Source organism: Adelges cooleyi, unplaced genomic scaffold (genome assembly GCF_023614345.1).
Source record: "Adelges cooleyi isolate 19-005CV unplaced genomic scaffold, UGA_ACOO_1.1 ACOO_flye_CR_arks_rails_tigmint_CR_PRNA_381, whole genome shotgun sequence".
Classification (NCBI taxonomy): Eukaryota; Metazoa; Arthropoda; class Insecta; order Hemiptera; family Adelgidae; genus Adelges; species Adelges cooleyi.
The window spans coordinates 1,374,922-1,388,024 of NW_026096058.1; the positions used below are offsets into that span (position 1 = coordinate 1,374,922).

A 13,103-nucleotide genomic window follows, 5' to 3' on the forward strand; every position below is an offset into this window, starting at 1 on the left:
GAACGTGTGTGTGTGTGTGTGTAATATATATCATATTATTTAACGGCATATACGCTAATTGTACCCGAGGCTGTTATGTGTGTTCAAACTGCAATGTCGAAACCCTTATAATATTATGCTCGGCTCGGAGCTTTTAAATTATTTATTTATTTTTTTAACAAAACGTTTCGTCACACACACATAATATAGGTATTATATTTTATCCTTGTAATGAATACACACACACACACGGTTGTTCGTGTAATAGTAATAATATAATATGCAAAAACGCATACTTACACTCGGCCGTCGACGGGGGCGGATATCAAAGCCCGAAGAGCCCGGGGACTATGGTGCTAACTATAATAGTGATAAGACATACGTACATTAGTAGCATTGTAAATAAGACTTTTCTTCAAATTATTTCCGTTGCTATATTGCCACATATTAAAATTTAAACAAACCAGATAGTGCATTTAAAAAAAAAATCAAAAAATGTAAACAAACTTTCATAATCTCAGGTCAGTTAATCCTTCTGTTGGGTATACAGGTGGTCAAAGAAATGTTGTCAAACATAATATTATGTAATATAGTCACCATCAACCATCATTTATCGACTACTAGTTATCAGTAATTCTTATCAGTTTACCTTACTTATTGTAATTAATATGCACAGATATATAGATATATATTTATTATATATATTAAACTAGATTGCTAACTATAGTGATAAGAACTGAAGTCGAAGTCGTTATTTTTGTGGGATTTGTGTGTGTACAGAATAATTGATATATATAACTGTGATTCAGTGTTATCAGCTTAACTTATAACAAACATATTTTCATGTGATAAGGTTCTAATTCCCACAAAGATGGCGGAAAATGGTAGCTTCAATTGTCTCTATTGGCGGCATGTACGAGTACACTTATCAATCTAGTTTATTATATACATATCTATGATAAATAATTATCTAATCGGTGATGATATTATATAGTCGGTTAGCATTTAAATCTCACGATTGATAAGGAGTTTGTACAATAATATTGTGATATAAGTCATAACGCTTCGCCACACTTTGGTACTTTCTTACTGTTCTGTTGCTGGTTTAGACTGTACATGGATTGAACCGAGCTAGTTTCTTACTGCCCTAAGATTTGTATCGATAAACGTTGATAAAACAAAAAAATCACTTTCCTACCTAGAAGCGATAAGGGTGAATATAGTATCCTCTCTTATACTGAAAATTTGGCCAACTTAATAAAAAACAATTTTGACTACAAAATGTTTAGAAAAATGTAAAAGCTCGAGGCTGCTCGACAATCTAATTTCCAAACAACAAGTCCTAAAACTACACATTTTTTTTTACATTTTTGGATACACTCTGTGTTCTGCGTTATGGCACACACAAAGTTCGCATTGTAGTGAAACTGCACAGAGGAAGTCGGCCGGACGGAAGGGCCAATGTCTGGTCACGAGCCCGTTCATGTATTCAGGATTTATCGCAGGAAAACTACCAACATCCGCTGCCTTCATAATAATAATATTATCAGCTGGACGTTACACAATTAACATTGTGCTCGTGCGACCTCTAAGTCGTCTATTTTTTATTGTAAAAAACCAACAAAAAAAATTATAGTTTGACTTGCGTTCTCCGGAAATGTCTAAAATATAGTATTTTTTTTTTATACCATAGTCTGATTCAACAGTAAGAGTTTTGATTGAACGAATTTGTCCCTTTTCGTAAACAAATGAGTTACTTCATTACTTTCGTAAATACAATTACCAAATCATAAACGGGTTTATGTGCAATATTGATGTAAAACCAACAGCACTACTCTACCAATAAATTTTATTGTGACTTTAATAAATATATAAAAATCATTAATGGGAACTTTTTTGCCGACTTTACAATTTAATTTAATGTAACTAAACGTTTGAATCGCTATAACAAAATATGAACTATCAATATGAATTTCAGTCCTATCGAAAGTAAACGATCTTTAGCCACAGAACATATTATTTATTTAAAAAAAAATTAATTTTCTACAAATTTGTGACTTAAGTACTAAATATCATTACAACGCCGTCTGAATTGTTGTTAAAACCTGTTTCCACGATCGAATTAAAAAAGCAATACGTATTAATAATTAAAAATAATAACAACAATGTTATAAAAAACCAGTTTGTGTTTCGATACTGATCAAAGAACGCAATATCCAACATATAAGTACGATATTATATCTTATAACAGCATTAAAACCATAGTACGGATAACGTTCTGATTAAATAAAGGTAGACTTCAGATAAAAATCAAGGGATTAAATACAACATCTATCCGCAGCCGCTTAGAAGTCATGTGATTTGCATAACTCTAGAGTAGGTCACATAACAAACCAACTATAGTCGTATGGTCCAGTTGCTGAGTGCATGTTACAGTAATTATCATGGTCATAAAACTAGTCTAAGTAGTAGACAGAAAAGTTTCGGTTCGGTGAAATTTTTGAAATACCTCAAGTTGTACATTTTGTGCTGTTGGCATTAACCCAACCTACATGATTTTTCATTTCAAATTATCATTAAACAACCTCCGGGGTACCTTGTGCCTTGTCCTGCCTCGTATATAGTAACGTTCAGACAAACAGCTAAAACTGGAACAACGTTTAATACTTACAAATCAAAAAAAAATACAAATTGTACAACAAATACAACCAACAGGGACAATTACATCAATAACGTTAAAAGACAATAACCGAAAGTAGTGTAAGTAATAATTTCCCTTTAAAAGTTTTAATATAAACTAAGAAAAACAACTGTCAAAAATACGAACAGGTGTTGTGTGGAGTAAAACAAAGTGGTTTTTTTTTTTTTTAAATATGAAATACCTTTTTCCGAAATGAGCAGTTGAATTTTATACGAAATTCCAGAAACTTATAAATTACTTGTAGTGTCTTTTTCTTATACTTTCTCGGTAAAACTAGAATTGGAAATGTCAAAAAAAAAAAAACAAAGTTCGTTTTGAACAATTTCTCTTTTCTGTCTTGAAAGTGTGCAGCAGACATATTGTAAATATTACACACACAAGTATGTCGAGACAAGTCATTTAAACGTTTTATATCAATAATATAAACTCTTAAATTGTCACGAAGTAGAGACTTTATATATTTTAAGCTTCCCGGTAAGCCATTCTTGATGTAAGTAGAGAAGTTCAATGTTATCAGAGCGAAATTACATTATAAAAATGACATTTTAAATTACATATTTCTGGAAACCGATTGTATATAAATTAAACAATTCTAATGGCATTTAATTACCCGAAATCACTATATATATAAAAAAAACCCACTGTGCGGTATAATGTGTCTTTAATTGTTATCATTAGTTTTACTCAACTAAATGGGTATTTTGTTAGCTCTTTGTAGTGTTTTAGTCATAAACACCGGTTGGATTGTTTGAAGCCACAAATCCGGTATCTTCTGATTTCAATTTTTTTAACTGCTCGAGCTGAGCTAGTAATAACAAAAAACAAATTCTAATCAAAGCAGTTGATGCGAATCATATGTTATAAATTATTGTAAAATTAATATTGTGCATATTATTGTGCGCCGTGATAAGTCTGATTTTATGTTTTCACCTTGTCAAATGGTGCTTGTGTTGCCCACTCGGAACGCCGTCCCAGACAATCGTTTCAATTGACTTGGACACTACACAACGTGTAATTACTAATTACTCACATGGTATTATAATAATCACAGTACAATTTGTTTTCTTAATGAACAACAATGCAACAATTTATTAAGGAGTTAGGCATAGGACGTTTACGCAAAGTGTTAATTTAAAGGTCATACTGTGATGCTGGACTATCACAGCATACCTTGGTAGGGATTTAAACAATACCTTTCAAAACGAGTATAGGGATAAAACATAGTTACAGTTCTCCGTCATGCTCTGATAATATTCGTTTGCTATCACTCTTCTATTGCGTACAAGTAAGTACCGTTAAGATAAATTGTTAACACAAAATTCCAAAAAAAAAACATTTTTTTTTTTGAAAATTGAGACATGTTTTCTGGTTGATATTTTCAAAACCGCATCCGAGGTTCCCTGGGAAATCTTGTCCTCTATTTTTTTTATTATTAGTGTTTTTATCTCTAAATCCAATCCGAAAGGCACTTTACTGAAAGCTACCAAAAAAAAAAAAAAAGGTCGGTATTTGACGGCTTGATCGCCGCCGTCACGTTTACACCAGACCAAAGCACCGGCAAAATGATTTAACGCGGTCCGCAGACGTTTGAATGTGTATGTCTCTAATTAATCCGCGGTGGTTTATGGCGATGGAGGGGGGGGGGGGTTGAGGGGAGGTTCCAACAAATTGCTGTTTTTTATCTGCGAAAAAATAATTATGCGGTCGAAAAAACAAAAATAAATAAACTCTATACGGGTCTAACACGGGTCACTCGGTTGGCCTTTTTTTTTTTTTTTTATTGTGGACGTGATTATTTTTTTGTGTTTTTCAACGTTCTAAAATAAAATATACTAGCTTTGGTTATAGCTCCACACACAGCTGGAATACACCCTACCGGGGTTATAGGTTTCGGTGGTACCGAAAACAACAATTATTGACAAACTTAAAACGATATTTCATCAATGAATTCCGTCGAATGGACTGAGGTGCTGAGGGGTTGGTGCCAAATCCTTCTTAACTTGTTTAGGCGCAGTCCCCAAGAGTAAGGTTTATACGTTTTACTAAGAATGTTGATGGAGTCAAACCCCTTAACTTACTCAAACCCCCACCCCCCTTCTAGTTACCCTAATGGCTGCAGTCCTACCTTAAATTAGACTTCCCACGAAGGTAACCACTTGTTTTTCTGTATGAACCACCACAAGTGCATAAAACTGTTTATTTTCTCTCTGCGGTTGTAATTACATCAAACTGTCATTCTAGGTATGCGCTATGCCTTCCAACAATCCAGCATATTATGGTCTATGGGCATTTTCTATTAACGCTGAAACGTCCGGCCAAGTGGGATCGTTCTAGATCGAGTACGATATTATAGTTGTTGATTGAAAACAAACACTTGACAACTTAAAAAAAAAAAGTTTTGGCAGCCAATAAAAACACACACTCTATAGTGTCGGCATTGGATCGCACCGGTAATTCGACAGCAGGAAAAATGTAATAACATCACATTCGAAACACGGCCGAGCAATTTATGTTGCCTACCTAATTTCCCTTTAAATAATATAATAAAATAAAAAAATTCCCATTCAGACTTAAGCAAGAGTACCTCGTCGTATCATCCTAATTCGATTTTGCATACAAGGAAATACTTGACAAAATTAAAACGGCGCTTGTCCACGAAACCGACAATGGCACTTAAAAAAATAACCCCATTGGCTTGGCATAAATTAAATTTTCGGTCCACTTGATTCCGAATAGTTTTATTTTTTGTCCTCTGTGCACGTCGAATGTCGAAAACCCATAAATTAAAAATTATAACCACCTATGTATAAAATACCCCAATACTTACAATCCGGCCGCACTTAACCGGAACTGCTGTATTTTAGTAAACTTAAGCAGACTGTAACCGACACATATTTTTACCTGCAATGGCCAAAGTGTAGAACGGTTAAGACTCAAGTGGAACCATGTATATATTAAGGGTTAACCTTTAATAAAGACACAATTGCCCTGTGCGTTGCGGTTAAAAGCCAGAATATTTGCATGTAAAACTTATGATGATACACACTGAATATATAATTATGTATATTAGCTGTTCTGAGTCCAACCGGCTTCGACCGGCATATTTGGTAATCTTTGTTATAATATATTTTATGAATTAATATTTTCAACGTTCATTAAATGTGAAACAGTTTTTTTTTTAATATTATATTTGACATTTTATACACTGTAAACAAGCAGTATCGTCTTAGATGGGTAATATCAATTGGGTAATTAACATTATCAATATAAACATTGTGTAATGTATTTATAACATAACTGGTCGGTTTTAGTTTAGCCGTCCACTACTTAAACCGGCCTAAACATACAGTAATAAAGTATAAAGTGATGAACTGATAGCAGCTTGTACGCGACAGTGAAGTAAACAGAAGGATTAAAACCAGTATGACCACAGAAAGGGGAAACAAATGTCTTCATTGTTGAGCGGTTGGTACTCTATGTGATAACATTAGGTTTTACCCCTTATCTTGACATAGTATTGTTTTTCTCTTCGAGATACTGTTATCATTGATAAGTTATCATCACGATATATTGAAGGGTATATTTGTTTTTTCTTTTAACTAGGCAGACTGACTTTAGCCCTTCTGTTTGCGCCACGTTAATACTACCATATCCACTCTTTGGGCCTAAATTAAACGGACATTTTTATCATTTTATTTCCCACAAACGCTTGTACACACATTCAAACAACGGTTTCTGACAGTGTTGCCAACAACAGCACACCAGCAATATCGCTAATAATAGCACATGTTTCAGCGTTATGCTATATTTTAATATTATTATTTATTACCCCCTCGACGTTTGTACACGAATCAGTAGACTTGCCAATATTTTATTACCATACTGTTGACGCTGTTAACGACCACCACCGCAATAATTGCAGTGACCAATCAGATGAAATGTTAACGCTGTTTTGGTTTCTTCATTAGAAGAAATACTGGGCTCTCGATATAACATAATAATACATAACTGACATTAAATAATAAAGCTTGAGCTGACATTTCATTAATATATATATATAACATATCAGTTTAATGCCAAACACAGTAAACATGTCCATTTTTGTTTATCCATGTGTCATTGATTGTTACTCGGAATTGTTAAAAACTATTCAAAAAATAGATATAAATATATATACAACCAAATGACTGGCTTCCATCGCATGAAGTTATCATGTATAATATCCTGATAAAGTTTTTAATTAATATTTACTAGTAACTATTTTTCGTGTAGGATATATGTATAACGTTTTTAATTGCATATATGACCGCTTTGTTTCTATATTAATAGCGGTGCATTTTAAAATCAAAGTTATTGACAAGAATAATATTGCAAAAATATAAAGTCAATGGACTACTTTCAAGACACTCTCAGCTGATTTTTCTCTTGGGTTCCTTTTGCATACATTGCAGTCTTAATAATTTCAGTTTTCAAAAAGTCTTGTGTTGTAAGTATATGTATTGAAACATACATAATTATAATGAAAGACTTAATTTAAAAAACGCTAGTCTCCATGTAGTTGATATAGATTATAGATTAAAACCATTGTAATATATCTTTTTTAATTAACGAGCCATGTATATATTTAATAGTTAAGTAAATTAGTATAATGAAACTGCCATGCCACGGTGAATTAATATGGTTTGCTTGACATTCTGTTTCAGATTCATTCAGTTTAATTAAAAAATAAATCCGTCACTAAAGGTTGACGAGATAAAAATAATTTTATAAAACTCATCATTAAATAAAAAAAACATTTCCTCTGTCCCTTCATTAATAGCTGTCATTTTCGTACAATTAGTTGAGTAAAATACAAATATTGGTTTTATTATTTTAACTGGCCTCAAAGTGTAACAACTTAATAATTATTTATCCTACTATACACCAATAATGTATTAGAGCTATATAATGTAATTTAACTTATTATATTTTATTGTCCAATGATAATCCGAAAAAAATGCAAAATTAATATAAATTCGGTATCAAAACCGAAAAAGCGTTAATTCGAAACATTATTATTTCAAATTTACTATTTGGGAAGTGTCACTATTTTGTGCTTATTTGTGCAGATTGTTTATTTTCTATTATAATTTAAAAAACAAAACAAAATTCTTCCTTACCTATAAAATGTTTTTTTTTTTATAATAATAATAAATACCAAAACCGGAGTACTTAGTTCAGCTTTGTGAAAGAATGACAGTTGTTTTCAAGCAGTGTGAACACAATGAAGTTTGACAACAAACTTAAGTGGAAAACTTCACAAAGATTTGGCCCGGATTCTCGTTATGAGTGTTGGTTGGGAATATTTCGAGTTAAAAAGCTCGAGAAAATGTCAAAGACATAATAAATAATAAATAATAATTTGCGCCAGTCGAGAAACTCGATCCGCTTACTTTTTAATTAACTTACACAACTGTATTATATTAAGGACCCGCTGCAATTAATTAGACGAATATAATAATATGTTGTTGGTAAAACTTTAACACATAAAAGTCAAACACAATGGGTAATTTTTTTTGGAAATAAAATACCTAATTATGATTTACAATTTCATCTTTCAATAGCGCCGGGTAGAATATTTTGCTGTTTTTTTTTTACTTTATAACAAAGTTATATCATCGGTTGCAATATTGGAGAGAATGTTTTCTTTTGAAATTTAAGTGCGGCTCATAATGTTATAAATAGGTGTAAGCGATTTAGAAAAATGGGAACGTTCAATGAAATACCTGTGTCTGTGTTATCTCAACGACCTTTGGCGCTAAACAACGGGGGAAAACTTACTTAGCTCAAGTGTAATTTTTTTTTTCACTTTACTGCGAAACAAACAAAACGACAGCCTTTAGGCCAACATCTCAGTGATGTCGTCGTTAGTGCGCCTTGGCCCGAGTGCTTTTATCATTGTTGCAAATACCTACCTGTAAAAACGTACATTACAAGATAACCCGACACAGTAAACGACCCCTTGCCGTCGTATGTAAACGGTCATAATAATAATAATAATAATAATGGTAATAACGACACTCGGTAGTACAACAACCCCCCAAGGGGGCAGGAGGGCGCCTTTAAGTTTTTATCGGGCTCTCTGGACAAAAGGGCCGGCCGGTAAATACAACACAAGAACACAGCAAATACTATTATATCATAATATTTGCGGAGCAAAAATAAAAAAAGACACAATTTTCGACTTTGACTCTACTCCCAAACAGTGGTGTGTAAATCATAAAAACTAACTTCCGCTTCCGGTTTGCAAGCCCACCGTGGTAGTATACCTCAAGTGCCTATGATAGAGTAAAAATAACATATAGAGCTCTGTACAATTTTTTTTTATATAACTCGTTAAACGCTGTGCACAGCATATAGACACTCGTTTCCTTTTTATTAAATAATAATTTTATAGTTTTTTTTTTGCGAAAACATTTTTGTTTCGGTTATTTTTAGAATACTATAAAATTATACTGAATGTTTACCTTTTTTTAGTATTTTTGTAGAGGTCTATCAACATTTGAAACTTAATTGCTTTCTTAAAGTAAAATTATTTGCCAAACTTTTTCACTTGTCAATAACAACATTTGGACATTTACTTTTAAAGTTATTAAAGTTTAGGACCAAATGTAATAACTCAATGCCGGGTTGCACCAAATATTTGCACAGAGATAAACTCGTTTAACTGGAGTTAAAATAAATTCTGTTGCACAAACCATGTTTTAAATTGTATCTGTTGTTAAATTTGTAGGTACTTTATCACGAGTTAAATTACAGGGTCATTTATCGCTGTGTAAAAATGTATAAATAGTTCAATTTAATGATAATAGAAATGTGCGTTATCAGCTTATCATTGATTAGACCCTGTATGATAATAATATTAACTTCTACTGCCGATACCATTTATTCGATAACCAGTATACTGGTAATAACCGGAATATAAAACAACGATCGAGCAACACTAGTAAATTTAACAGTGTTGCAGCAGTGAAACAAATTACAAATATGTACCGGAGAAATGTAATTTCGGCATTCTGGTCACACTGCAGCTCGCCTTTTCGTTATACTTATTCGCTACTTCTTAATATTTTACTTGTTTCGACCCCCCCCCCACCCCCTCTGATCCAAGCCATCTGTTATTTATGTTATGCCGGTTACCGCTCTCCGTTTTACTCTTGTTGTCCCCTGAGAAGGTCTCATTGGTTATTGTTTTTTTTTTTTTTTCTTAAACTTTGGGAAAATCTGCCAAAATTGTTACCGTCAATATGAGGACACATTGACATCCTGAAGTCCTTCTGATAAAATATTAACTATCGAATTTAATAGAAGGGAAAAGCCACACAACAAAGAATTTTTCGGTTGAGAATGATTTTTTATAATGTTTGTCTATATAATATCGCACTTAATGCCAACCTACCGGTAAATGATAAAAAAAATTAATAATAACAGAGTCTATGTGTAAAAAGTACCTACTCGACAAATGCGAATTTTAATTAAAAGCATAAATTAATAAACTTTGAATAAAATATATACGGTATATTTTCAAATAATTTCAATATACGGTAAAAATAAATGTATGACTACCTAACGACCACCTCTGTATTTAACTGAGCCGTGGAAACAAAATTTGTCTCTGAACGCCTCAATTGTCAACTGAAAAATCTCTTTTGTAGAAAATATTATTGATGTTAGCGACCTGAACTTATCGCTCAATATATTATGTTAACCTAATCAGTTTAACCTCTTTAATAATTAAATTGAGTAGGTATTATACTTGAATTATCATTATTGTTACGGCCCATTAGTTGTACAATAATTATCAACTAATCATAATTAGGTTTTTAAACGATTTTTATACTCGAACCTTTCTAATCAAACAAAATATTCTCAAATTTGTGCAAACACTTTTTATGAATCGAGAACTATGCGCTATTTATAATGTATTCCATTTTTTTAACAAACACTTGTTAATTATAATATTGTCCGACCGTTCAATCACTGTTAATTACATAAAATAAATTCAATTACACTGCAAGAACCGTATTGTTATAATTAATGCACTGTTTGATCAATTATTCGCAAACGGGCCTGTAAATTAATATTCTTTCTTAAACAGTGGAGGGGAAAAAATGATTTGTATACAGTCTGGGTTTACACAGTCTGGTACATTGGATGCAATGTATAATTTTTTAGTGTAAAAAATGCTGTACTAGCTTTACATTATTGTGCAAAATGTAAAGCAACTGTATAGGTCGCTGTGTGGTTATATTTAGTTTTATTAAAAATAAATGCAAAAAAAATCTATACTTAGATTTTTTTAGGAGTATTTTTAGCTTATAACAGTTTTTTAATAATCGTTATTTTTAAATAGGTATCGTTATATTATATTTTAATAGGTATCTTATAAATAAAACTGGATTATTATACATAATTTAATTGGCGGTACTTGTTTTGTCTGCGGCCATTAAGATTTACTTCGGTCGGTTAGTTCACATAGGTTACTTCGCAGTGTCCTTATAAATTAATAAAACATTTAGGCATGTGAACATTTAAGTAAAAATATCGAGTTCGGTTTTTTGGTCGAATATCTTGGACTAGTTCCTTGTAAAAAAAAACTGTATAAACTTGTTATATTAAAAATAACTAGAACTACTTTAATAAATGACATTTTCGAAATCAAAATCAATAGTTATTATCAGTTATGATCAAACGATAACACCTTACACGACACAACTAAAATGGAATGCATGTACAGCCATTCAAATCTAAAATAACTAATATAAAATTTAATTACACTTATTCATTCGCATAAATGAAAACGAGATTGTCGAAAGCATATTGTTTAATAGGCGTTTACTTGTATAACTTTTGATGTACAAACTTGACCGTCTCAATCTACAACTTAACCTAACTGACTTTCCTTTTCCGAACAAACAATTTGTTTTAAAACATAAATTATTACAATTTAACTTTCACTTTATTATGTCTACATTTTAAAACAAATTAAATTTTTTACTTATTTTCCAATATAATATATACTTGTTATATTATATTGGTATCAAGTTCATTTTGAGAACTAGGTGAAGTCAAACGCTGATAACTTTCGATAACTTCCTGATATTATGTACTTTATAAAAGACTTTCGAGTCACTCCAGTGGATTTTTCAATATAAGTGAAGTTAATTTAAAACTAAGCGGATTACATTGTATTAATACATGCACACCGTGCAAGCTCGACAGTATATTATGTCAGGGGCGGATAGGCCCGTAGGGAAAGATGGGTTTTCCCTGTGGTATCATCTTAATCTCGGCGGCCCCCGCGGTACAATTGAACATTTTTTTTTTTTTTTTTATAAAACAAATTCACCGTGTAAAGTAATTAAAATTAAGATTTACTAATTAGAAATCGTGTCTTAATTGTGTTTGTCGTCGAAACGGATGAAATCGTATCGTCGAGGAGACCAACATAAAAGTATATAAAAGCGTTAAGAAAATTATTAAAATTTTTTTTTAAATTATAATAACCGTATTGTTGTCGTTATTATTATTATTGTCTTCTCGTCGGTAGTGTAATTGCTGTCATTGGTCCCGCCGGCTCGACCGCGGTTTTTTTGGCGGGAAATCTAGGTACGTCCAAATCTAACGTGTCGGTGATTAATTTTCTTTTCCGAAAAACTTACCCACTCCTTATGTTGACGTCGTGACCGGAGCGGGTTTTTCCCGCGAACGAAGCAGAAAACGGCGGATTGTGAATTTTTTTTTTTTTTTTTTTATTATTATTCAAACAAAGGTCCGGCGAACAAGCAGAAAAAACAAACGCCTATCGCCACACTTGACCGTACCTACACCGACGAAAGGGACGAGCGCGCGCGCGATTCACAACAACATCCGGCCCGGTGGTGCGCCGTGACGCTACTGGCGACCACGCCATCATCGCCCACGCACTATTATTCTCTCTTCTCGGCGGACAGGGACCGAAGCGCGTGTGGCCACACGTTTCCCATGTAAAAGTTCATCATCTTTGTATCTGCTTCGGTCGGGCCAGATGTGTTATCGTGAAAAAAAAAAAAAACACCGTCGGCGAAATCCAAGTGCACTCGTAAGTAGGTGTAAGTAATTCGCACGAAAATCCCTCGATCCGCATATTATATCGTTTTTGTTTAGTGATCGCACGATATAAAAAATGTTTTAAAAAAAACCTACCCCCCCCCCCTTATTGCTCTTTACTGACACGGACTTCGGTTACTCGTTCGCCCCATCCCCCCTTATCCTTCTTAATCGTGAAAAACACCCAAAAAAAAAAAAAACAAAAACCGTACATATCCCTTTGACGATTCTCCTCTCTGTACCTATCTTCATACCGAAGAAGCCGTTTGCAATCCATATTTTTTGTTCTTTGGCT

The 13,103-nt window shown here is 32.7% G+C and overlaps 1 protein-coding gene across 4 annotated transcripts in view; it reads right to left on the minus strand.

The window, feature by feature from the left end:
* Positions 1 to 12,559, minus strand: part of LOC126841460 (Kv channel-interacting protein 4-like) — a 267,819-nt gene extending 255,260 nt beyond the window's left edge. For 2 of the 4 annotated variants that reach the window (XM_050577957.1, XM_050577956.1), the window contains exon 1: positions 12,382 to 12,559. The gene's annotated coding sequence lies outside the window, so the exon portion shown is untranslated. Of the gene's footprint in view, positions 1 to 12,226; positions 12,346 to 12,381 lie in introns of those variants that run through there. The other 2 variants (XM_050577959.1, XM_050577958.1) reach the window with 2 other exon arrangements.
* Between the last annotated feature and the right edge of the window lie 544 nt (positions 12,560 to 13,103).